The sequence below is a fragment of the Rhodamnia argentea genome, chromosome 1 (assembly GCF_020921035.1).
Source record: "Rhodamnia argentea isolate NSW1041297 chromosome 1, ASM2092103v1, whole genome shotgun sequence".
In the NCBI taxonomy this organism is placed as follows: Eukaryota; Viridiplantae; Streptophyta; class Magnoliopsida; order Myrtales; family Myrtaceae; genus Rhodamnia; species Rhodamnia argentea.
In genome coordinates, this window is record NC_063150.1 from 25,207,757 (window position 1) to 25,232,175 (window position 24,419).

Here is a 24,419-nt window from a genome sequence, read left to right on the forward strand (position 1 = left end):
TCGGATGTCACGTTCGTGATTTCCTATGGCAATTGGTCAAAAATGACTAGATTCGAACTTTGCACAAAGATTTAGAATTACATTATTAAAATTGAAAACTTTAAGACTAAATCAACATCCGAACAATATGTTTGACATCGGTTGAGTAATTCTCCCAGCACTGATGCATTAGCATCAACTAAGTCAATCGGCCGATATTGAAAGATGAAGCGTGAGTGAGAGAGTGAGATGGAGGGATGGTGGCCGAGAGGACTGGGGGGTGGGGCGAAGATCGAGGGAATATGAGAAAGTGGGCGTGCATGGGACCCCAAAAAGATGAGGGTCTTCTTATGGTCTTGGTGAAATTATTTTATTTATTTACTTACTTTTTCCTTCTTCTATTCGCTTCCCATCTTTGATTAACTAGGGTGTATCATGATAACTCAGATTTTCTACGACAACTTCAATCCAAATGGTCCAATGAGAAGAGCTCACTACTTCATTAATTATGAATTTTGTCTTATTTACATCAAGATAAAGTTATGTGGTCCACTAATATTAGGTTACTTCGGTTGATTGAATATTTACTCATGATGGCCTTTAGATTTTTCAAGATACTTTAGAATTAGGTGGTCCAGTAGAAGGGGTCCATTTGTCCATTCATAATGAAACTTTGTCTTATATACATAATATCGAGCTTAGGTGGTCCAATAATAGAAGGTTGCTTAAGTGAGTTGAAAATTTAGTTATATGATAGATTATTTTTGCTTCATGCGCTCCCCCTTCCTCGTCCATACTAAATTGCACATGATTATCCTTAGATTCCTTAAGATAATATAGTCCCCCAAATGGTCCAATATGAGTAGCTTACTTGGATAACTTGATTATTTAGTGATGATTATCTTAAGATTATATTTCTAAAGTAATCTTTGACTTGCTAACCTTTTAGTCACTTTAGACACTAGTAAACATGGGAACAAACATAGGGCATAAGTTTGGTGGAAATAGCTTTAGAAAACTTGGAAGACTCGTGCACCTCCCTCCCTTCTTGGCCAAGTTAGAAGTTTCCATAATGACCTTTAGATTCCTTAAGATATCCTTATTTATGAGTGTTCCAATTAGAGTAATTCATCACCGTAATCATCATGGATTTTGACTTATATTCATTAAGATTAATTTAGACGTCCAATGATATTAGGTTACTTAGGTAAATTGAGGATTCGATTAAAATTACCTCGGATTCTACTTCTAGAAGATATTGACTTTTCACTCTTTTGCTGAATGTTATTTGTGGAAGACAAGTTCAGGGAAGTCTAAACTCTAGTCAACTTGGGTCATCGTCGCTCTACCGTTGAGTCGTTGACGTTTATCGCTGTCGCGGTTTGACCGTCGGCTTTGCCATGTTGAGCAACGTAACCGCCGAGGTCATGGGATCGCCGGTGTCGTTGGACGCCAAGTCCGTTTTGAGTTGGTATCCGATATCGGCTTATACCGTATTAACTTTCAAGTCGAATTCCTAACCTATTCACTCTTTCATTTTCTAATTCAAAAGCATTATAGCTAAGATTACGTAGGATAAATTTTTGGGTGTCACCGATCTCCACTCCTTATAAAATTTCATCCTCAAAATTTATAGACGTACCTTATTATTGGAATAAATAGGGATATTGACGTTTCATTATGTCCTCATTTTCCCAAGTTGCTCCTTCTGTGCCGTGATGTTGCCAAATGACCTTAACTACTGGAATGGTTCTATTTCGTATAACGCACTCCTTTCGATCCTCAATTCGGATCGGCTTTTCAACATACATCATTTTGTCATCTATCTCAATCGTCTCAAAATCTAGTACGTGCGCAGAATCAAATTCATATTTCCTTAGCATTGACACATGAAAAACATCATGAGCGAAAAACATCGTGAGCATGGGCTAGCTTCGGCGGTAATGCTAATCGATAGGCCAGGTCCCCAATTCTTTCTAAAATCTCAAATGGTCCCACGAACCTAAGACTTAGCTTTCCTTTCTTCCCAAAACGTGATACACCTCTCATTAGTGATACCTCGAGGAAAACATAATCACCTACTTGAAATTATAAAGGTTTCCGTGCCTGTCCGCATAACTTTTCTAGAGACTCTAAGCGGTTCGAAGTCGGTCTCTAATTACTTGCATAGCTTCTATTGTATCTTGAACTAATTATGAGCCGGTGAGTTTTCCTTTCTCCGACTTCATTCCAACGGACTAGAGTTCTATAGGCCCTCCCGTATAACACCTCAAATGGAGCCATACCAATACTTTGTTGACAAATATTATTATAAGCGAACTCGGCGAGATGTAAATGCTGGCTCTTGCTGCCCTTGAAATCAATTGAACATGCCCGAAGCATATCTTCTAGCATCCGAATGGTCCTTTCCGTTTGACCATCTATTTGTGGATGGTACGCCGTACTGTACCAGAGTTTGGTGCCCATTGCCGTCCGAAGGTTTTGCCAAAAAGTAGCGATGAATATAAGATCTTGATCGAAGTAATCATTCTTTGGGATTATGTGCAAACGAACTATTTGCATGAAGTATAGCTCTGTATATTTTTCTAGCGAATGAGCCTTTCTTACAGCTAGGAAATGGGCGGTCTTTGTTAGCCCATCTACTATAACACATATGGAATCATTTCCTCTTTGATTCCCGGGTAAACCTACGACAAAATCCATCGTGATATGTTCCCATTTCCATTTTGAAATTTCCAAAAGCTTCAATAATCCTCCAGGCTTACAATGTTGTGCTTTGATTTGTTGGCGAGTTAAGCATTTGGCGACGTGTTTGCCAATATCCGTTTTCATGACATTCCACCAATAATGTTTGCGAAGATTATGATACATCTTCGTATCACCCGGGTGCACACTATAATTACTTCCGTGTGCCTCTAATAGGATTTCCTTTTTGACTTTTTCGTTGTAGCGCATGAACAGTCGTCCGCAAAACCATAATGATCCATCATTAGATATTTGAAAATCGGGCCTTTTCCCATTCACGACGTCGTGCCGAACCTTCAAGTACTTTGAGTCCGTTTGCTGCGGAACTTTAACTTTCTACAACAATTCGGGTTCGATTCGTAAGGTAGCCAACAAACTTGAAGGATGCCTTTCTTCTAATCTGACCACCAAATCTCGAGCTTCTTCAATTAAAATCCATTCCTTAACCATTAGACGAGCGATAGTGGATTTCTAGCTAAGTGCATCTACAACCTTGTTTGCTCTGCCAGGATAGTAAAATATGTTGCGGTTGTAATTCTTAAGATACATCTTCGTACCGCCTGGGTGCACACTATAATTACTTCAGTGTACCTCTAATAGGATTTCCTTTTTGACTTTTTCGTTGTAGGGCACGAACAGTCGTCCGCGAAATGATAATGTTCCATCATCGGATATTTGAAAATCAGGCCTTTTCCCATTCGCAACTTCGTGCCGAACCTTCAAGTACTCCGAGTCCGTTTGCTGCGGAACCTTAACTTTCCGCAACAATGCTGGTTCGATTCGTAAGGTAACCAACAAACTTGAAGGATTCTTTTCTTCTAATCTGACCACCAAATCTCGAGCTTCTTCAATTAAAATCCATTCCTTAACCATTAGATGAGCGATAATCGATTTCCGACTAAGTGCATTTGCGACCTTGTTTGCTCTGCCAAGATAGTAAAATATGTCGCAGTCGTAATTCTTAAGTAGTTAAGGTCATTTGGCAACATCACAACACGGAAGGAACAATCTAGGAAAATGAGGACGTAATGTAGCGTCAATATCCCTATTAATTCCAATAATAATGTACGTCTATAAATTTTGAGGACAAAATTTTATACGGAGGGTGGAGTTGTGACACTCGAAAATTTATCCTACATGATCTAGCTATAAAACTGTTGAATTAGAAAATAAAAGAGCGAATAAGTTAGGAACTCGACTCGAAAGTTAATACGGTATAAGCCAATATCGGAGACCAACTCAAAGCGGATCCGGTGTCCAACGACATTGGCGGTCTCAATGACCTCGACGGTCATGCCACCTGGCATGGCAAAGCCAACGGCCATGCCGTGACGGCAACAAACGTCGATGGCTCAATGGTAGAACGACGACGACCCAAGTTGACTAGAGTTTAGACTTCTCTAAACTTGTGTTCCACGAATAACATTAAGTAAAAGAGTAAAAAGTCAAATCTCTTCTAGAAGTAGAATCTTAAGTAATTATGATCGAATCTTCAATTTACCTAAGTAACTTAATCTCATTGGACATCTAAATTAATTTTAATAAATATAAGACAAAATCCATGATGATTACGGCGATGAATTGCTCTAATTGGACCACTTATAGATAAGGATATCTTAAGGAATGTAAAGATCATCATGGAGTCTTCTAAGTTGGCCAAGAAGGGAGGAAGGCGCACAAGTCTTCCAAGTTTTCTAAAGCTATTTCCACCAAACTTATGCCCTACGTTTGTCCTCACATTCACTAATGTCTAAAGTGACTAAAAGGTTAGGAAGTCAAAGATTACTTTAGAAATAGAATCTTAAGGTAATCATGACTAAATATTCAAATCATTCAAGTGAGCTACCTCTATTAAACCATTTGGGGGACCACGTTATCTTAAAGAATCTAAGGACAATCATGTGTAATTTAGTATGGACAAGAAAGGGGGGTGCATGAAGCAAAAATCATCTACCCTATAACTAAATTTTCAACTCACTTAAGCAACCTTTTATTATTGGACCACTTAAACTCGGTATTATGTATATAAGACAAAGTTTCATTATGAAGGGACAAATGGACCCCTCCTACTGGACCACCTAAGTCTAAAGTATCTTGAAAAATCTAGAGGTCATTATGAGTAAATATTCAATCCACCAAAGCAACCTAATATTAGTGAAGCACCTAACCTTATCTTGATGTAAATAAGACAAAATTCATAATTAATAAAGCAATGAGCCCTTCTCATCGGACCATTTGGATCTAGGTTATCGTAGAAAATCTAAATCATCATGATGCACCCTAGTTAGTCAAAGATAGAGGGTGCATAGAAGAAGAAAAAATAAATAAAATAATAAAATAATCTCACCAAGACCATAAGAAGATCCTCATCTTTTTGGGATCCTATGCACGCCCACTTCCTCATATTTTCTCGCCCTCTCTCTCTCTCTCTCTCTCTCTCTCTCTCTCAGCCACTCCTTGTATCCATCACGTTCGAGGTTGGTCCGGCCTTATCTCACGAGATAAGTGAAGTCTCTAACTTTAGGTTAAGGCAACGGGTTAGGTGCTCGAGTCCGTCTATGCATATGGAAGTTGTTAGTGCGACAATATATGATAGTTTGTGCATGATATAGATATATATTATGGAGAAAAAAATCTTTCTAGGTTTAACTAGCCAACGTACTAAAATTAGCATCTCTATAGTTTTATGTTATTGTATTCTGATTATTATATGTTGTTTACGCAAGTTATGTACGTGCATGGTTTTATGTCATATGTTCGACATTTATGTTATCGCTAAAATTCAAGATAATACAACTATTGGATGTGAACATCATGATTACGCGGACACCAAGAAAAGATAAGATCCTCCGTCTCTCAAGGTGACGGAGATGCCCCGTCTCGGTTGCGGGACGTCAATGGGATGCTTTGGGGAGAGTTTCGGGATACCGCCGGCGGTGGGCGATGCCTTGGTTGAGCCAAGAGGTTCTCAAACCAAGAGTTTCGGGATGCCGCAAAGTGCGATGCCCGATTGATGCCGGAGGGATCGGTTGATGCCGAGACGATGATGATGCTATAACAAGTTCATGGATGTGTTTTCATATTCATGCATTTCCATGATTGTAGTTACCTATGTAAGTATATATATAGTAATTATTGTTATTGCATTTGCTATTGATTTGTTATCGACTTGCTTTGATGAGTAATGCAATGGGTTAGACGTCAAACTATTTTCTTATTTTGGAACTAGTGACTTTACTTACTGAGCGTAGTCTCACCCCAAAATTTTTCCAGACTTGTAGGTATGGCTTCCTTCGATGCTTCGTATTTTGATCTATCGATGGAGGGAGACCAACTTGGGATGCTATCTCCGTAGTGGCGTTAGGTCACTCTAGCCTTTCTAATAATGCGGATATTATGTAAATATAATGTAGAAGTGGATGAAGCCTTAGTAGGCTATATAAAATACACTAACGCCTATTATATAAGTCGTGTTTTCGTGTATGCCCTTGAATGTTTTGGTTGCTGATTGTTTGTCGGGAAAAAGAATATTACGCTTCCGCATGTCATTGAGTAAAAGAAAAAGAAAAAAAAAAAGAAACTACAAGTCGAACTCCAAGGCGACCCATCCTAGGCGTAATGACCTTTGTTATTTTGGTATCGTAGTATCCTAACACCACGAAAATCTTTTCAATTTCTTCAATCCATGACTCTGCCTCTTCGGGATTCTCGGTCCCAACAAACTTAGAGGGTCTCAACTTTAAGAACTATTCGATCGGTCCTTGCATTTGACTCCCGCCATTTCCACTTCCTGGCGCAGCAACATTTCTTGAAGTAGACGCCGCTTGTTCTCGACCCGCTGTTCCATAAGGCCTCCAATCATGGTCAGAGCTTGCGGGATTCCATCTAGTCGAGGATCTTACCTGGGCTTTGGACCTTGCTTGGCCTTTCCCTTAGAACCATAGGGATTTCTCAAAGGATTTCTCGAAGTCATGCTTGTCTATGAAGGTGGATTTCTAGCACAACAGTCCAAAAATCAGTAGCTATAAACTATCTAAAAGCAATCAATAAATCACATGCATTTGCATTCATTCCTAATCGACTAACCCTCTAACCCATCGCACCATATCACTCCAAGGGTAAAACCTACGCTCTCATACCAAAACAACAAAGGCTGTGACGACCCGGGACACGACGCCTTCGAGTTCGATCTGTAGTTTCTTTTTTTTTCTTTTTCTTTTACTTAATGACATGCGGAAGCGTAATCTTCTTTTTCGCGACAAACAATCAACAACCAAAACATTCAAGGGTATACACGAAAACACACGACTTTAATAGGCGTCAATATATTTTACATAGCCTACTAAGGCTTCGTCCACTACTATATTATATTTACATAATATCCGCATTATTAGAAAGGCTGGGGTAACCTAGCGCCACTACCGGACGTAGCATCCAAAATTGTTCTCCCCATCGGTAGACCAACATACGAAGCATCGAAGGAAGCCATACCTGTAAGTCTGGAAAAATATTGGAGTGAGACAATGCTCGGTAAGTAAAGTCATTAGTTCTAGGATGAGAAAATAGTTTGACATCTAACCCGTCGGATTACTCATAAAACCAAGTCGATAACATGTCAATAGCAAATGCAATGGCAACAATTACTATGTGTGTATATATAGGTAACTACGACTACAAAAATGCATGAATATGAAAACATATGCATGAACTTGTTATAACATCATCATCGTCTCGGTATCAACCGGTCCCTCTGGCATCAACCATCCACTGCACTCTGCGGCATCCCAAAACTCCTGGCTTGGGGCCCTCTTGGCTCAATCAAGGCATCGCCCACTACCGGCGACATCCCGAAACTCTCTACGGGGCATCCTGTTGATGTGGGGGCATCTCGCAACCGAGACGAGACATCTCCGTCACCTCAAGCGACGGAGGATCTTATCTTTTCTTAGTGTCCATGCAATCATGATGTTCGCATCCAAAAGCCGATTTTAGCAATAACACAAAGGTCGAACATATGACATAAAATCATGCACGTACATAACTTGCGTAAAAAACATATAATAATCAAACAACAATAACATAAAACTATAGATATTCTTATTTAGTATGTAAGCTAATTTAAACTTAGCAAGATTAAATTAGGCCGAGACGGGTATCTCCGTCACCTCGAGTGACATAAGATCTTATCTTTTATTAATGTTCACATAATCATGATGTTTGCATCCAATAGCTGATTTTAGCAATAACACAAAGGTCGAACATATGACATAAAATCATGCACGTACATAACTTGCGTAAAAAACATATAATAATGAAAAAACAATAACATAAAACTATAGATATTCCTATTTAGTACGTAGGCTAGTTTAAACTTAGCAAGATTAAACTAGCTGAGACTGTGAGTATCTGTCACCTCGAGCGACGGAGGATCTTATCTTTTCTTAGTGCCTATACAATCATGATGTTCGCATCCAATAGCTGATTTTAGCAATAACACAAAGGTCGAACATATGACATAAAATCACACACGTACATAACTTGTGTAAAAAACATATAATAATCAAACAACAATAACATAAAACTATGGATATTCTTATTTAGTACATAGGCTAGTTTAAACTTAGCAAGATTTTTCCTCCATTAACATATCTATATCATGCACAAACTATAATATATTATCGCACTAACAACTTCCATATGCATAACCGGACTCGAGCACCGAACCCATCACTTTAGCCTAAAGCTAGAGACTTCACTTATCTCGTGAGATAAGACCGGACCAATCTCGAAGGTGATGGTGACAAGGAGAGGCCGAGAGGGTGGGAAGAGAGTAGCGTGAGTGAGAGTGTGAGACAGAGTGAGATGGAGAGATGGTTGCCTAGAGAGAGAGAGAGAGAGAGAGAGAGAGAGAGAGAGAGAGAGAGAGAGAGAGAGAGAGAGAGAGAGAGAGTTGGAGGGGTGGGGTCGAGAGAATGTGAGGAAGTGTGTCACGACCCGAACCCCACGAGCTCGCTAACATCCCCTCTCGCCACGATCATGTACGGTTCTCCGGGATCCAAAGGCCAACAAAAATAACAAATGCAGAAGCAGAAACAAAACCCTTGTACAAAACCAACAACAACATGAAAACCTGGGATGGTAAAAACAAACTTTTATACATATATACATAGTTGTTACAACTCTCAAAACTAGGGTTTCGGAGGCCACTGTACAAGCCTCGTGACCACCTATAACAAAAGGATTACGTGGTCGAAACCCACTACACTTACAAAACTAAAATGCTCTACAAAAGTCAAGAGGCCAACTACCCTAGGCCTCGTCCTCGCTATCGAGTACTATCTCATCTATAGCTGCGAACTCATCCTCGTCCAACTCTGGTGGCTGCTCTGCATCGGATGGTTCCACAACTTCCCCATTTTCTCCCGATACCATGACCTCGGGGTTGGGCTCCAAAACTTCAAGTCCAGCATCATGATTCACTACCACGCCATCCGGAGGTGCAGCATTCACGGGATCCCACTCCCCTACTCCTTCGAAGGGAATATCGAAACCACTCGGCGGTCCCACTGTCAAATTCCCGTGGCAGTGCGTCCATGTCACGTATGTGTGGGGCTTCCGGTAGAGCTCTCCGGTGTCTACCCAAACCGTTGTCGCGTGCCTATAGTACACTTGATTCTCCTCAACCGGATACTCCGTCACCAATGTATCCATATCCCGGGGAAAGCCGAACCTCGGGGTCAGAACACTCATGGTTGAGGTGGAGGGTCCGAAAAAGACGAGCTCACGATGGGGTGAGAAAAAATCTCAATAAGAAAGTCCCTAATCCTAGGTTACGGCGCTAGTGTCTCCAGACACATCCTAGGTGAGCAATTCTCAACAATTCCTCCTTCAATAAAAAAAAATCGACAAATAAATTCCAGAATATTCCATTCTTTCTCTAAAAATTGCCACACATTTACAAAAATTCCACGTTACTCCCATATCGACGTTCCACGCCTCGGTTTGTCAATAAAATATTCCACGTACTCCAGAGCCCACGTTCGATGCCTCAGGTTATATTATAAAATTCCACGTTACTCGAACGCCCTCATTTAACGCATCGAGCTAACATATCAATGGACAAACCTGCGTAATAACGCCTTAGGCCATTATATAGTCCGAACCCGCGTAATAATGCCTCGAGTCACTATAACCCGCGTAATAACGTCTCGGGTTAATATCCCGCATTTAACGCCTCGGGATAAAATAATAAGCATAACCCCGCGTTTATCGCCTCGGGGTAAAATAATAATAACAAAGTCCGCGTCATAATGCCTCAAGCTAAAATATGATCTTATAAAATACGAACCCCGCGTTATAACGCTTCAGGGTAAAATTCCATATTTCCTCTCAAATAATCCTCATAAAGACCATACGCCAACAATAATTCCTCGATCGCTCGTCCGATACCACACGATCTCTTAAATCCTTCCGATTGATCAATCTTCGCCACGTGATTATGCTAAACTTCCCGATTAGCGGATCGAGACCACACGATCTCACCAATTTTTCTCGAACAAAAGATCGGGACCATACGATCTTTCTAATTTTCCTCAACTGCTCAATCGAGACCATTCGATTAAATATACTGAATAAATACTCGATCGGGACCACGTGATTCACTCACGTTGAATAAATAATAAATCGGGACTACCCGATTAGATCACATTCAAGCTGTCAATCAAACAAGCCACACGATTAATTTATGCTACCACAAAAATTAATCTACGCCACACGATCAAAATTATACCAACGTAGCAATCAATAATTACCGTACGATCAAAATTATACTAACGTACGTTTAATACGTACCATACAATTAAACCATACTAACGTGGCAATTAATCGAGACCGTACAATTAAAATATCCTCACGTACAATTAATCTCCACCACCCGATTATTCTACATAAAGTAGGATTTAAACTCGGCCGTCCGATTAATCTTCCTAAGCAAGATTCAATATAAGCCGTTAGATTAAAGCATGAAAGGCAAGATTAAATCCCAACCATCCATCATCAATCATGTATATTCACTATTCACTCAAGAACACATTTTTTTCTCTCTCCTCCTCTTCACATTTGGCCAAGGCAAGTTCTTGAGCAAATTCAACCAATTTTTCATCCAAACTACTTAATCTAATGTCCATTAGCAACCTAGATACCTAATCTAAGGTTAGAGACCAACTTACCCAAAGTTTAGCAAATTTTCCGGCGAGAAAGTCAAGAGAAAATTTGATTCCAACCGGCGGCTTTGACGACTCCTCTTGCTCGGCCAAAACCCACAAAGATCCGGCGGTCCCGAGCAATTCACGGTGGAGGTTAAGCTCCGGCGGTTCAAAGCGAAACCGGCGGCGGCTTGAAAAATTTTTTATGAGACAGAGAGACAGAGAGACAGAGATAGAGAGATAGAGAGAGACAGAGAGATAGAGAGAGCAATGGTGAGTTCGGCCAAGTGAGAGAAAAGTGAGGTTGTCACGACCCGAACCCCGCGAGCTCGTCGACATCCCACCTAGCCACGCTTATGTATAGTTCTCCAGGATCCAAAGGCCAACAAATTCATGCGGAAGCAAAAACGAATCCCCGTACATAAACAATTAACATCACGATGACTTGAGACGGTAAAAACAAACTTATATACATATCCACATGTTAGATACAATTTTCCAAACCTACGGCTTCGGAGGCCACCGTACAAGCCTATGACCATTAAAACAAAAAGATTACGTGGTCGAAGCCTACTATACATCCAAAATAAAACAGCCAGCAAAAGTCAAGAGGCCAACTACCCTAGGCCTCGTCCTCGCTATCCGGTACTATATCATCTCTTGCCTCCAACTCATCCTCGTCAAGCTCAGGTGGCTATTCCGCATCCGATGGCTCTACAACCTCCCCATCTTCTCCCGGTACCATGATCTCGGGGAATACCGAATCTCCTGGGCGGATCATTCATGCTTGCGGCGGAGGGTCCGAAATAAACAACGAGCCCACGATGGGGTGAGATAAAATCTTAGTAAGCTAACCCCTAATCCTAGATTAGGGCTCTAGTGCCTCCAGACACATTTTCACCGAGCAATTTCCAACAATTCTTCTTTCTTACCAAAAATGCCACAATTTAATTCCAGAAAATTCCGTTCTTTCTCCGAAAATTCCCACACCTTCTCAAATATTCTACATTACTCCCGTTTCGGCGTTCCACGCCTCGGTCCGACAATAAAATGTCCCACATGCTCCAAGGCCCGCGTTTAACGCATCAGGCCATAATATAAATATCCACATTGATGCAAAGCCCGCGTTTAACGCATCAGGCTGTCATAAAAAATTTCACGTTACTTCAAAAATATTCCACGTTACTCCGAAAATATTCCACGTTACTCCGAAAATTCCGCGTTACTCCGAAAATATTCCACGTTACTCTGAACATTCCATGTTACTCCGCCGACATCATACAAGTTCATAACATTGAGCCTCGGACCTTTATGGAACACGGCTCTATATCTATATACCGGGGTCTCGGACACAAAGGAATACGACCCATAAATCTCGGTCTCGGACACATAGGAACACGACCGGATTAAGTCTCGGACAATTAGTCGAACACGACTCACTTTGGTCTCGGACAACTTAATTGAACACGACTTTCATACCTTCTCGGTCTCGGACAATCAGACGAATATGGCTCACTCTGGCCTCGGGCGACTTGATTGAATACGACCCTCATATTTTCTCGGTCTCAAACAATCGGATGAATACGGCTCACTTTGGCCTCGGACGACTTAATTGAATACGACCCTCATATTTTCTCGATCTCGGACAATCGGATAAAAAATGGCTCACTTTGGCCTCGGACCACTTGATTGAATACGACCCTCATATTTTCTGAGAATAGATTAGGACCACGTGATTCGCTCACATTAGAGAATTAATAAATCGAGACCACCCGATTAATTCACGCTAATCCATAGATTAATCCGGACCACCCGATCAATTTATGCTACCACAGAATTCAATCTACGCCATACGACCATATTCATGCTATTGTAGCAATAAATAAATAGCGTACGATTAAAATTATACTAACGTGCAATTAATACGCACCATACAATTTAATTATACCAACGTGGGAATTTACCGGGGCGGAACAATTTAAATATTCTAACGTGCAATTAATTCACTACTATAGTACTAAACTATAATAATACCACATTCAATTAATACCATGGCATAACAACATATTGTCACATAAAAGTAACTATAGTTAAAATATAAACTAACCATGGTTCAAAAATTAACTAGAGTTAATAACTAACCTAACCATAGTTAAACAATTGCATAAGTAACTAGAGTTAGGCATAAAGTAACTAGAGTTAGCAAAAGTAACCATGGTCCAACTTTGACTATGCAAATATCCTCTTGAATTCACTATTCACTTCAAGAACATGTTTTCTCTCTCATCAAATCTTCATTCTCGGCCAAGGCAAAAAAATGGCCAAAAAAGATCAATTTTTCACCCAAATCTACCCAATCTCAAGTCTATTAGCACCCTAGATACCTAATATAAGGTTAGGGACCAACTTACCACAATTTTAGCAAGTTTTCCGGTGAGAAACGGGCGAAGAAATCTTGGTTCCAACCGGCAGCTCCGGCGACTCCCTTGCTCGGCTAAAAATCCACAAAACTCTGGCGGTTCAAGGTGGTTCGGGTGGTAGTTGAGCTCCGGCGATCCAAGGCGAATCCAGCGAGGCTTAGGAAATTTTTCGGCAATAGAGGTGGGAGGGAGAGTGAATTCGGCCAAGGGGTGAGGTAAAGAGAAAAAGTGCTCTTGAAAAATGAAGAAAAAGAGGGCCAAAAATATTAATTAATAAAATGTTGGATAATTCAAGGGTGGATATTTTTGGTGTCTTGAATGCAAGAAGGGCAAATTGGTAATTTCTCATTTCCAGTCCAAATTTATTTTTCCTGAACCTCTTGGGGCGAACCGCGAAGAAATTTATATACTAGATGAGGAAACGTCCAAAATTTATTTATTGAAACCCCTGAAGGTCCGACGTCAAATCCCGAAGCTCGATTCGTGATCATTCTCGATCAATTGAAATTTCAGCATATCTCAAACTAACGGGCTGTTTTTAGGAGTTACGCGTATCGACCCGTGATTAATATCACGTTTAAGAATTTCTCGAGCCATGGCGACTTTGGTTGTCATTCAATTGCGAGGGTCAATTACTAATCCCGATGGACATGGTCGTTAGAAAATAATTTAGCGACGTTCGGAACCCATACGAGGTCAAACAGAATCACCCGTGATTAAAGCGTAGGGTATTATCCAAATCGTTCCTTAATCATTCTAAGATCGGCCTATATTGGTCCAGAATATTCCCTCAACAATTTTCATGGCCAAAGAGTCAATCCATGATCAAGTTCTTAGGTCCACGTACTTGATTTTCCTAGCTAGCCATTTCCATTTGGTTAGTCTACTCGAAAGGGATCAACTCCGAGCGAGATTAGACTGAAATACATCAATGAGATATTTTATTCATTCACGGCTTTGAAAATATGTCGGAATTCGGGATGTTACAGAGGTAGAGAGAGAAAGTTGTCTTGAATTTTTGGAAAAGAAGACCAAAATTTATTAGTATAAGGTTAGGATAATAATTAGGCTAGATATTTTGGTCTAAAAGTCAAGAAGGGTAAAAAGGTAATTCCATCAACCAAGACTAGTCAACATTTTCGGCCAAGAGGGGGTATTGACCGAAATGCCCTTGAGCCAAAGTGAAAAATTGGTTGTTCTCCAAGGGTAAATGTGTCTTTTCCCATTTCCAGTTCAAATTTTATTTTTCATGAACCCTTTGGGCGAATCGCGAAGAAATCGTACATTGGATGAGGAAACGTCCAAAATTTAATTATTGAAACCCTTGAAGGTCCGACGTCAAATTCTAAAACTCGATTCGCGATCAATCTCGATCAATTGAAATTTCAGCGTATCTTAAACTAACGGGCGGCTTTTAGGAGTTATGCGTATCGACCCGTGATTAATATCACGTTTAAGAATTTCTCAAGCCATGACGACTTTGGTTGTCATTCAATTGCGAGGGTCAATCACTAGTCCCGATGGACATGATCGTTAGAAAATAATTTAGGGACGTTCGGAACCCATACGAGGTCAAACAGAATTACCCGTGATCCAAACGTAGGGTATTACCCAAATCGTTCCTTAATCATTCTAGGTTCGGCCTATGTTGGTCCAAAATATTCCATTGACAATTTTCATGGCCAAAAAGTCAGTCCAGGATCAAGTTCTTAGGTCTACATACTTGATTTTCCTAGCTAGCCATTCTCATTTGGTTAATCTGCTCAAGAGGGATCAATTCCGAGTGAGATTAGATCGAAATACATCAATGAGACCTTTCATTTATTCAAAACTTCGAAAACGAGTCGGAATACGGGATGTCACAAAGTGGGCGTGCATGGGACTCCAAAAAGATGAGGGTTTTCTTATGGTCTTGGTGAGATTATTTTTTCTTCTTCTATGTGCCCCCCATCTTTGACCAATTAGGGCGCATCATGATGATTTAGATTTTCTACGATAACCTAGATCCAAATGGTCCAATGAGAAGAGCTCGCTACTTTATGAATTATGAATTTTGTCTTTTTTACATCATGATAAGGTCAAGTGGTCCACTAATATTATGTTACTTAGGTGGATTGAATATTTACTCATGATGGCCTCTAGATTTTTCAAGATACTTTAGACTTAGGTGGTCTAGTAGGAGGGGTCCATTTGTCTCTTCATAATGAAACTTTATCTTATATACATAATACCGAGCTTAGGTGGTCCAATAATAGAATGTTGCTTAAGTGAGTTGAAAATTTAGTTATAGGGTAGATGATTTTTGCTTCATGCGCCCCCCTTCCTTGTCCATACTAAATTGCACATGATTGTCCTTAGATTCCTTAAGATAATGTGGTCCCCCAAATGGTCCAATAGGCGGATAGCTTACTTGGATGATTTGAATATTTAGTCATGATTATCTAAAAATTCCATTTCTAAAGTAATCTTTGACTTCCTAACCTTTTAGTCACTTTAGACACTAGTGAACGTGGGGATAAACGTAGGGCATAAGTTTAGTAGAAATAGCTTTAGAAAATTTCAATGACTCATGCGCCTCCCTCCTTTCTTGGCCGAGTTAGAAGACTCCATGATGACCTTTAAATTCCTTAAGATATCCTTATCTATAAGTGGTCCAATTAGAGCAATTCGTCGCCGTAATCATCATGGATTTTGTCTTATATTCATTAAGATTAATTTAGATGTCCAATGAGATTAAGTTACTTAGGTAAATTGAAGATTCGATCATAATTACCTAAGATTCTACTTCTAAAAGATATTGGACTTTTTACTCTTTTACTTAATGTTATTCATGGAGGACAAGTTTAGAGAAGTCTAAACTCTAGTCAACTTGGGTCGTCGTCGTTCTACCGTCGAGCCGTCGATGTTTGTCGCCATCACAGCATGGCTGTCGACTTTACCATGCCGACCTGCGTGACCGCTAGTGTCATTGGACGCGGGGTCCGTTTTGAGTTAGTCTCCGATATTGGCTTATACTGTATTAACTTTCGAGTCAAATTCCTAGACTATTCACTCTTTTATTTTCTAATTCAAAAACTTTATAGCTAGATCTCATAGAATAAATTTTTGGGTGTCACAGGTGGGATTGCGCCAGGGTTACCATCCCTTCAAACATGTCATCTGCATGAAACACTGATGAAAAGCGATGACATTTATATAGGTGTTCTTTGATCTTCCGAGTAGATAAGAGGTTCTCATATTAATCAAATTGCTGATGTAGCGAAAAGTAGCCCGTAATTTCAATATGACGACTAAGGGGCACCACCTAAGCACACGCGAATTCTTTATTATTATTAGATTAAAACCATTCTGACGAAGTTAGAACATCAATCGGTAGAATCAGCATTCTAATATGTGGAAAAATAAATAAATAAGAATTAATTAGATCGTCAACGCTTTTCCTCCCATAAATTTTGAAAATTAACACAAAAAAAAAAAAAACAAGGGCACAAATAACTGATAATTTCTCTTAGATCTTATATACGATGATTTAAGATGAAAGAACTAAGGTTTTCAGCTGATATTTTCTTGTGTACTAGTAAATGTTGGCATGTGTCTTGTCAGAAGCTTGGGCATCTACTTTCTTTTGGAATATGGTTTTTCCAAAACTCTAGTTCACAAGAGATAAGGGAGTCACGCTAATAGCCGAAACAATTCGAAAAAATTTTCCAAAAAAATGCTAAACATTTTAATTATGCCAATTAAATTCTAAACATTTTCACGTTTTGCCAATTGAGTCCATCTTGACCGAAAATCTCTGACACGGACGTTGACCGTCCTACTAGCATGACCGGCGCGAACATTGATAATTTTTGGTAATATTATATTTTTTCCATTTTTATTATTATTTTATCTTCGATTCTCTTTTCCTTCTTTACATTTTTTTTTTTACCTAGGGGCTGACCACTGGCCAATGCTCGCGGCCTCCATTGGCCATGGGCAAGGACCGTGACCCTTGCCTAGTGGCCGGCGAGGGTCACAGTCCTCATCTAGTGATCAATGGCCGGCGGCCCCCCTACCGGCACTTAACATTAAAAAAAAAGAAAAAATTGATTAAAAATTTTTAAAAAATTGTCATGATCGTGCTACGTAGGATAATCGATGTCCACGTTAGCGATTTTTTATCAAAACTAACTGGATGGAATCTATAAACAAAATGTGATAAAGGTTAAGACTCAATTAGAGCAATTAAAAAGTTTAGATTTGAATGAACAAAGAAAAATATGTTTAGGACTTTTTAGATTACTTTCCAAACAAGTTACTGGGTTAATTTTCCAAATAATAAAAATAATAATAACAATTAATGATAATAATAACAATGATCATAATAATAATTGTCATTATTGATAACCCCGAGCTAATATACATCTTTCCCTCTGCTCACCATGCTAAGTAGATGGGCTCGTTCATTTGACTCCATTGGGCTGATTGGCCCAAAGAAACAAAACCTATCCCATATTAAATTGGGATTGTGTTCATGAAAATTAAAAGAAAATTCAAGAAAGACACTATGATCGTCTGCACAATAAATTAATTGTCGTTAACGGGATTAATCGAAGGTTTCGATGAATCCATTAGCCCTCGAAATTGATTAGATCATGAAACCTATCTTTTGCGGCAAAGATCATATTAGCTATAGAATGTTATGCGCATAGAAGGTGGGCATTGCTTATTTTAATTCATATCACCTCCGAGCCATCATCAATTTTTGTTGTTAGTTAATCCATTTTTTTATTTAAAATCTGCCTTTTAGCAGCAAATCGAATGTACTGGCATGATTCGATCTCAGGCTAGGCATTGCACCATGCTCATTAGGGCATCGACTCCGTAATCATTATGATGTTACCTCTTGGAGTGGAAACCTTCTCTTATTTTAACTATCCTTCGCAATCGCAGAAGTCCACCATGTTCAAAAAATTTAGAGAAGAGATGGAATAGAATGAGAAAGAGTAAGGCTAAGTCAAAAAGAAAGATGGGCCGATAAAACCCGTTGCGTTTTAACTTATCGTATAAATTATTCGCTATATAACCGGACACGGGACCAGAATCTTATTCGAGACACGGTTGCCGGAATAGTCATGTCTTCATCTAAGCTTATGTTGGAGCAATACTAAAACCCTAGTTTGGGTATCTTAGAAAAAGAAATTTGTCATAGAGTTTTTTTTTTTTTGGCCAGATTTCGTCACCGGGTTTTCGAGCAAAAGAATCCACAAAGGATGGCGAAGCAAACTATGAGTTTGCATGCTCATGTTCATGTCCCTTCTAGGGTTTTACATGTGCAATGTGCATGATCATACGAGCTTTGTCTTTAGAATGTCTTAATCCTAGCAATGAAGCAGTTAATTTAAACGTGGATTGACGATCGAGGGTTGAAGATGCCGGGCAAATGCAATGCTCTTACTCAAACCATAGGCCACAGGATTCTATGAACTAATTGAAGGGAGTAAGGGAAATGATGGGAGCTTTTCCACAACTTGGAGAACCGAGTTGGTGAAAACGCCATAGACGTATATAATAAGTGGGAGGTGAGTCAGCTCGCAGAAGGGTCGGTTCAAGTATAATTAGCATACTACTTTCAAACTTGCCGACATATACAATGGAAAAGACAAACTACATTATTGTATTATTTCGTGGACACATACATGATTCGACAAGAAAATATTGGGGTTCTTCTCTCCAGTGAGCTGGCCAAGGGCCACAGGGGCCGCCTCAACGGGGGTTGTAGGGGGTAGAGCCCCGGCACGCTAAATGGCTTTTATAGTTTGAATTCGTCTTTTATTGATAGTTTGGATATGAGTTCATGAATAACTACTATTATATATAATCTTTTTTTTCCTATAATTGAGAGTCGTGATAATCATAGTGGAATCATCTACTGGATGTAATCGTAGTTTAATGGTGAACCAGGTACCTTATGTCTCGATTCCTCTTTCTTGCCTTTACTCTCTATTTCATTGTGTTTGTGCACATAATCCTAACATCGAATCGATATTTCTACAAGAAATGCGAATCGGGAGCACAATGCATGTTTGAATCCCCACTGAATTGGATTGAGAACCAACTGTGTATGGTGGCTCAAGTGCACTCGATGTCCACTCAGACGGTACGCCGCGCGACAACAGTGCTCTAGGTCTATAATCGGCTGGTCGGCATGTGAATGTAGGAATTGGGTGAACCTGAACGAAGCTCTTTCGAAAGCAACAGGATCGAATTACTGGTGTCATCCGATAGCGAAAGCGAGGACTGAACTTGATCATGTGTGAGAGAAGACAAGGAAGATACTTGGATTGTACGGGAGGTAAAAAGATATCATGAAGCATTACAAGCTTCTAGAGAGAGAGAGAGAGGGGTTGAAGAAGCTACAGAGCAGAATCAAAGGCCTGCCTGAGGGAGCAATCAATTCAAGATTCTCCGATACTCCCATCGAGAAGGCAGAATGCAAATATTTTTTTGTTAGGGTTTCTATAAGTCGAAAACGCGAGCACGAGAGGAATGATATGCATGGCATGCCCATGCAATTTTTTATTTTTAGTCCAATCGAGATTGATCTTCATCTTCACTGTCCCGGGGCTCGAGAGAATATCCATGATTTGGTCACTGCCCTCTGTCTGAATTTTTCTCCTTTTCTTATATAGGCTAGGCTATTGTCGATTGATGTCGATGTTGTAAGGGAATAAGGCCCGACATGACATTGTGATTTTGCCATAAAAAAAATTATACCAAATCTTATTTTTCTCGTGACTATAAGCTGCAAATTTCGGTTGATCCCGATAGATTTTTATTCGAGTTTTTTTTTAACGTAACCATAGTATTAAACAAAAACTGAGCGTGCTCATGTCGATCCAAATAATCAAATTGAATCGGCTTAAGTTTCGACCCAAAAAAAAATCAGCTTGAGATTTGAATAGTCAAAATATGTCTAATAAGAGACCATAAAATTCGAATCCATGTAAATATATATTAGGCAAAAGAATCGAGTTATATTCAATAGAACACATCGATGTCGGTGGGTAGGCATTAAGAGTGAAATTAGACAACTTTTCATTTCGTAAGGTGAAAATTTAAATATAACTAGATGTGTAGCATTAGCAATAACCTATTGCAAAGGGACCATAACCTTTATGAATCAAAACAAATTGCTACTCGCGGCACAATTATGTCATGTTTTTCACCAACGGGTAGAGTCATTAAATAGTCTATTAACCTTAGTTACTTCTTCAATCCGGAAACATTACTTTGATATCGGGACTGTACCAAGTTATATTTTGATTCGCATGGTTGTACACTTGAGAAGGAGACACCATAATAACATAAATTGCAATACTTAGTAAATCAAAGAAACTATGTAGTCCGGCCTTACTACTATTTGTCATCCATAGATCAATCTTAGACTGAAAATTATCTTACCACAAGCCAACAAAGCATGTGGGGTTGACCTTGATCGTGGCAAAAAGATCAAAAATAAAGTTTTGAGAGGGATGGTTCATGTATACACATCCAAAGACTTTTCACTATAGCACTAGTTCTCTTGGTCACATCTTCCCCCAAAAAAAAGTTATTAATCAAGGGGGAAGAATTGGTGGGCTTCTAAGAAATTTCAAGCAAGATATGGTGCGACTGCGCGTGGCACAGTAGCACTAAGGTTTATACTGCTCAACTAGTGCTCCAAAAACAACCCATTAGGATTAGAAATTTGCGACATGTGGGCAACAACATGTGCGCATGCAAAGCTTGTACGGCGGCTAAAGAATAACACCCTAGGAAAAAAAATACTTTGATTGTCGATTATACAACTAATGTAAAGTAACGATCCAATCACCGTACTCATCATATACATTTCTATTAAGGGTCCGACTTTTCGATATTTGGATGACAAAAAACTAATTGATCTGAAGAAAATGTTTTCCATGAGCTGAAAATAACAGTCTTAAATTGCGAGAAAACGATGTCCCTTTTTGACAAAAAGAAAATCACTTTCCTTAAATCATCAAGCAAAAATTAACTATTTTTTTAAACATAATTTTCACGCAAAATATTTTCATTTATAATGAAGTTTTCAGTGAAACCAACACACTCTAACTTTGCCTTTGTATATAAAAAATCACGTCTTTGATTGGTCTACAATTTTCAAAGGGATATCTGGTTCTACATAGGAAAAGAATGCAAATATTTTCTCATGCGAGAAAATTCTTGTGGGGTCTTCGTGTCCAAGATTCACTCAAACCCTGGATCAAGAAATGGACCTCATGTGCCATGGAGTTGGGGCACATTCTCAAGATGATGTGTGTAGTTGTGTGGGGTCTTTGATATTGTTGTTGTCGGAGACACATAAGTGGGTCCAATCATAAGTTTTTCTACTTATTTATCCTTTTGGCCTCTCCATGATCCTTGTTGGGAGGAGTGAGCCGAGTGAGGCTAATGTTAAAAAGGCAACTTTTGGGGGACCAAATCGAGATTAGGGTTATCGATTTTTCCAATATATTCTGCCCTTGACTTGTCCTTCACCGAAGCCCACATGAGTTTGTCCTCTACAAAAAAAACACTTGAGTCGCCCTTTTATCTTCAAATGCTAAAAAGCATATCCCGGGTGAATATCAAGCATTGTGACGCTAAAGTAATCCATATTATACTTTTAGAAAAAACTTGAACAACCTTCAGTAAAAGGGTATTTGTACTCGAGACCGATAATGGTGGGTAGGTAGAAAGTATCTAAAGGTGCAAGACAACTCTCTCTGAAGAACTCGACAAAAAAGCCACGTAACTTCGAGAGAAGGATGTCTCCTCACAAAGGGGAAGTAATACACATCATATTATCTCTCAATATTCGTATACACCATCACTATGTAATACCCATCGCCATCGTATTATTCTTTTTTTTTCCATCTTGTTTTGAAAGGGCAATTCAAGAATAGTACATATTCTTTTGACACAAAAATGTGCATACGCATAGGTGGATAATGAGATGGTGAGTCTTGCGTGTGAGATATGTAAGCTTTGGAGTGGGTGCGCGTGCAAGCACAGAGATGTGGGTATGCTGTCATCATGTGGTGGTGCCAACAACAGCCACCATTTTTAATCCATATGTATAAAAAGATTTATTCGCTTTTTTATTTAATTCGATCGAAGCAGACACTCCAAAATCATTCCATGCCTTAAAATTGCAAAATCTGATTCTGAACTCAAAATTCTCCATCATTGCTTTACCCTCCCTCCCACTTCCTTTTCTCATCTCTTCTACTTTTGTCGCCACACAAGCCCTAGCTTTTACTCTTATCATCTATAGAGAGTCTTCTCCTTTTCACCTTTTCTTTTTGTCCAAGGGGGTTAATTTCTTGAAGTCAATCATGTTAGGGTGGAAGTGCAAATTCTTTTGGGAGTAAAGAGGATGCTTTTGTTTGGTCTAACTATGCCTATAATCCTCACAAAGAAAGAGGGTCCAATTGAAAGTAAGTTTAGTGAAGTCTAATTGATAACAAAGGGAGACTTAAGCATCTGAACATCTGAGGGCTGGGGTAAGTTGGTGAGGCAACTAAAAACTTGGCCCCCCACTAGGGTTTTTTCGTGAAATTTGTTCGCCGCCGCAATCTCCTAAGTCACGAGGAGTCTCGATTTCTCCAAAGCCTCTTGTTTTTAGTGTGGATGATATTAAAATACTTGTGTGGATTGTGTTAGAAAAGTCCCATATTAGAGAATTGGTGTGGTGTGGAGCAATTAATATATCAAAATTGGCTCATAACTTATTGGCTCAAGTTTTTGAATAAAGGTAGATTCGACTGGACATATTGATGGGTAGGACTTAAGCTCTATCTTGGCGATCTCCCCCAAGTGAGGTATCAGACAATAGATAAGGATCCGAATGAATTGGTATTTATGATGATGATTGTGCCTCCCTCATGTACATTTTGCATGGAGAATCAAAATCATGTGGATGTGCTTTTCAATCTCACGATCTGGTGGATGCTCTCCCTAATTTGGGAAAAATCCTCATTATCTATCTGCCACGCATGATTTTCCTCCATTTTCCTTTTCCCCTGCAAAAAAATAAAAAAGCAATTATTTTATTTCCACCAGAAACAGTGATGATATTTGGGCACGTCGTCCATCCTTTCTTAATGAACAAGGACAAGGTTGTCCCAACTCTCGCCCTGTTGTTTTCATTCGACGCAGTGGGTTCTATGCTTTTTCTCATGATACATCCGCCCATGCTCTGTCCTAAACAAGCTTCTAGCTTATCAAGGTTAGATAGAGAAGTGACTGTGCAATCAAAGTTTAGCATGTCAATTTAAAAGGTCAAATCTGTAATTCATTTCCATTGTGAGAGATAATTAGGAGATTCTCGATATCCATATCTTCATTAGCTAGGAAATAAACGGAGATTATGCCTCTTATCTCCCACAATCTTGATTCCTAACATCTATGTCATGTGCCATTGCTCAACAACTCATTTTTTTTCAATTTATTAGGTACAAGAATAGTATTTTTTTTTTTGTCAGAAGGTACAAGAAGAGTTTACTTGACACCATATGAGAGCACAAGATATAACGCTCCGAAACTTGAACCAATAATCTTTGAATCCTAATTATTCTTATCCTACCTATTAATTCATATTCTTCTTTTCATGCTTAAGATGTATCTATTTAATATGGGCGTGTTTCATAATGTTTCTGATTTTTCTGTTTTTCTGCTCTTTTGTTCCCGTAAAAGGAAAATAATAGAAATCCGTTTGGTAATGTCAGTTAAATTTTCTGTTTCGTGAAATAGAAATTGTTCCTGAGAATATATTTATAACATAAATAAGAAGTAAAAAAAAGTAGCTTTTCTGTTCACGCGAACAAATAAAGAAACAATGTCATTTTAGAAAAATAAGCTCAGTGTAATTTAATACTCATCTTTACAACCACGAGTCCACCGCCGATCACTGTCTCCACCGACATTTTTATAATTAAATTAAAAAATGGGAATATAAATTCTAGGCTCGTAACAAATGCATTTATGTTCTTTTCTATTTCGGGAATAGAATTTTTGTGCGATT

At 39.2% G+C, this 24,419-nt stretch overlaps 1 protein-coding gene across 2 annotated transcripts in view; it reads right to left on the reverse strand.

The window, feature by feature from the left end:
* LOC115728661 (disease resistance protein RUN1-like) overlaps positions 1 to 24,419 on the reverse strand; it is a 1,102,447-nt gene that overhangs the window by 47,004 nt on the left and 1,031,024 nt on the right. The window lies entirely within an intron of this gene.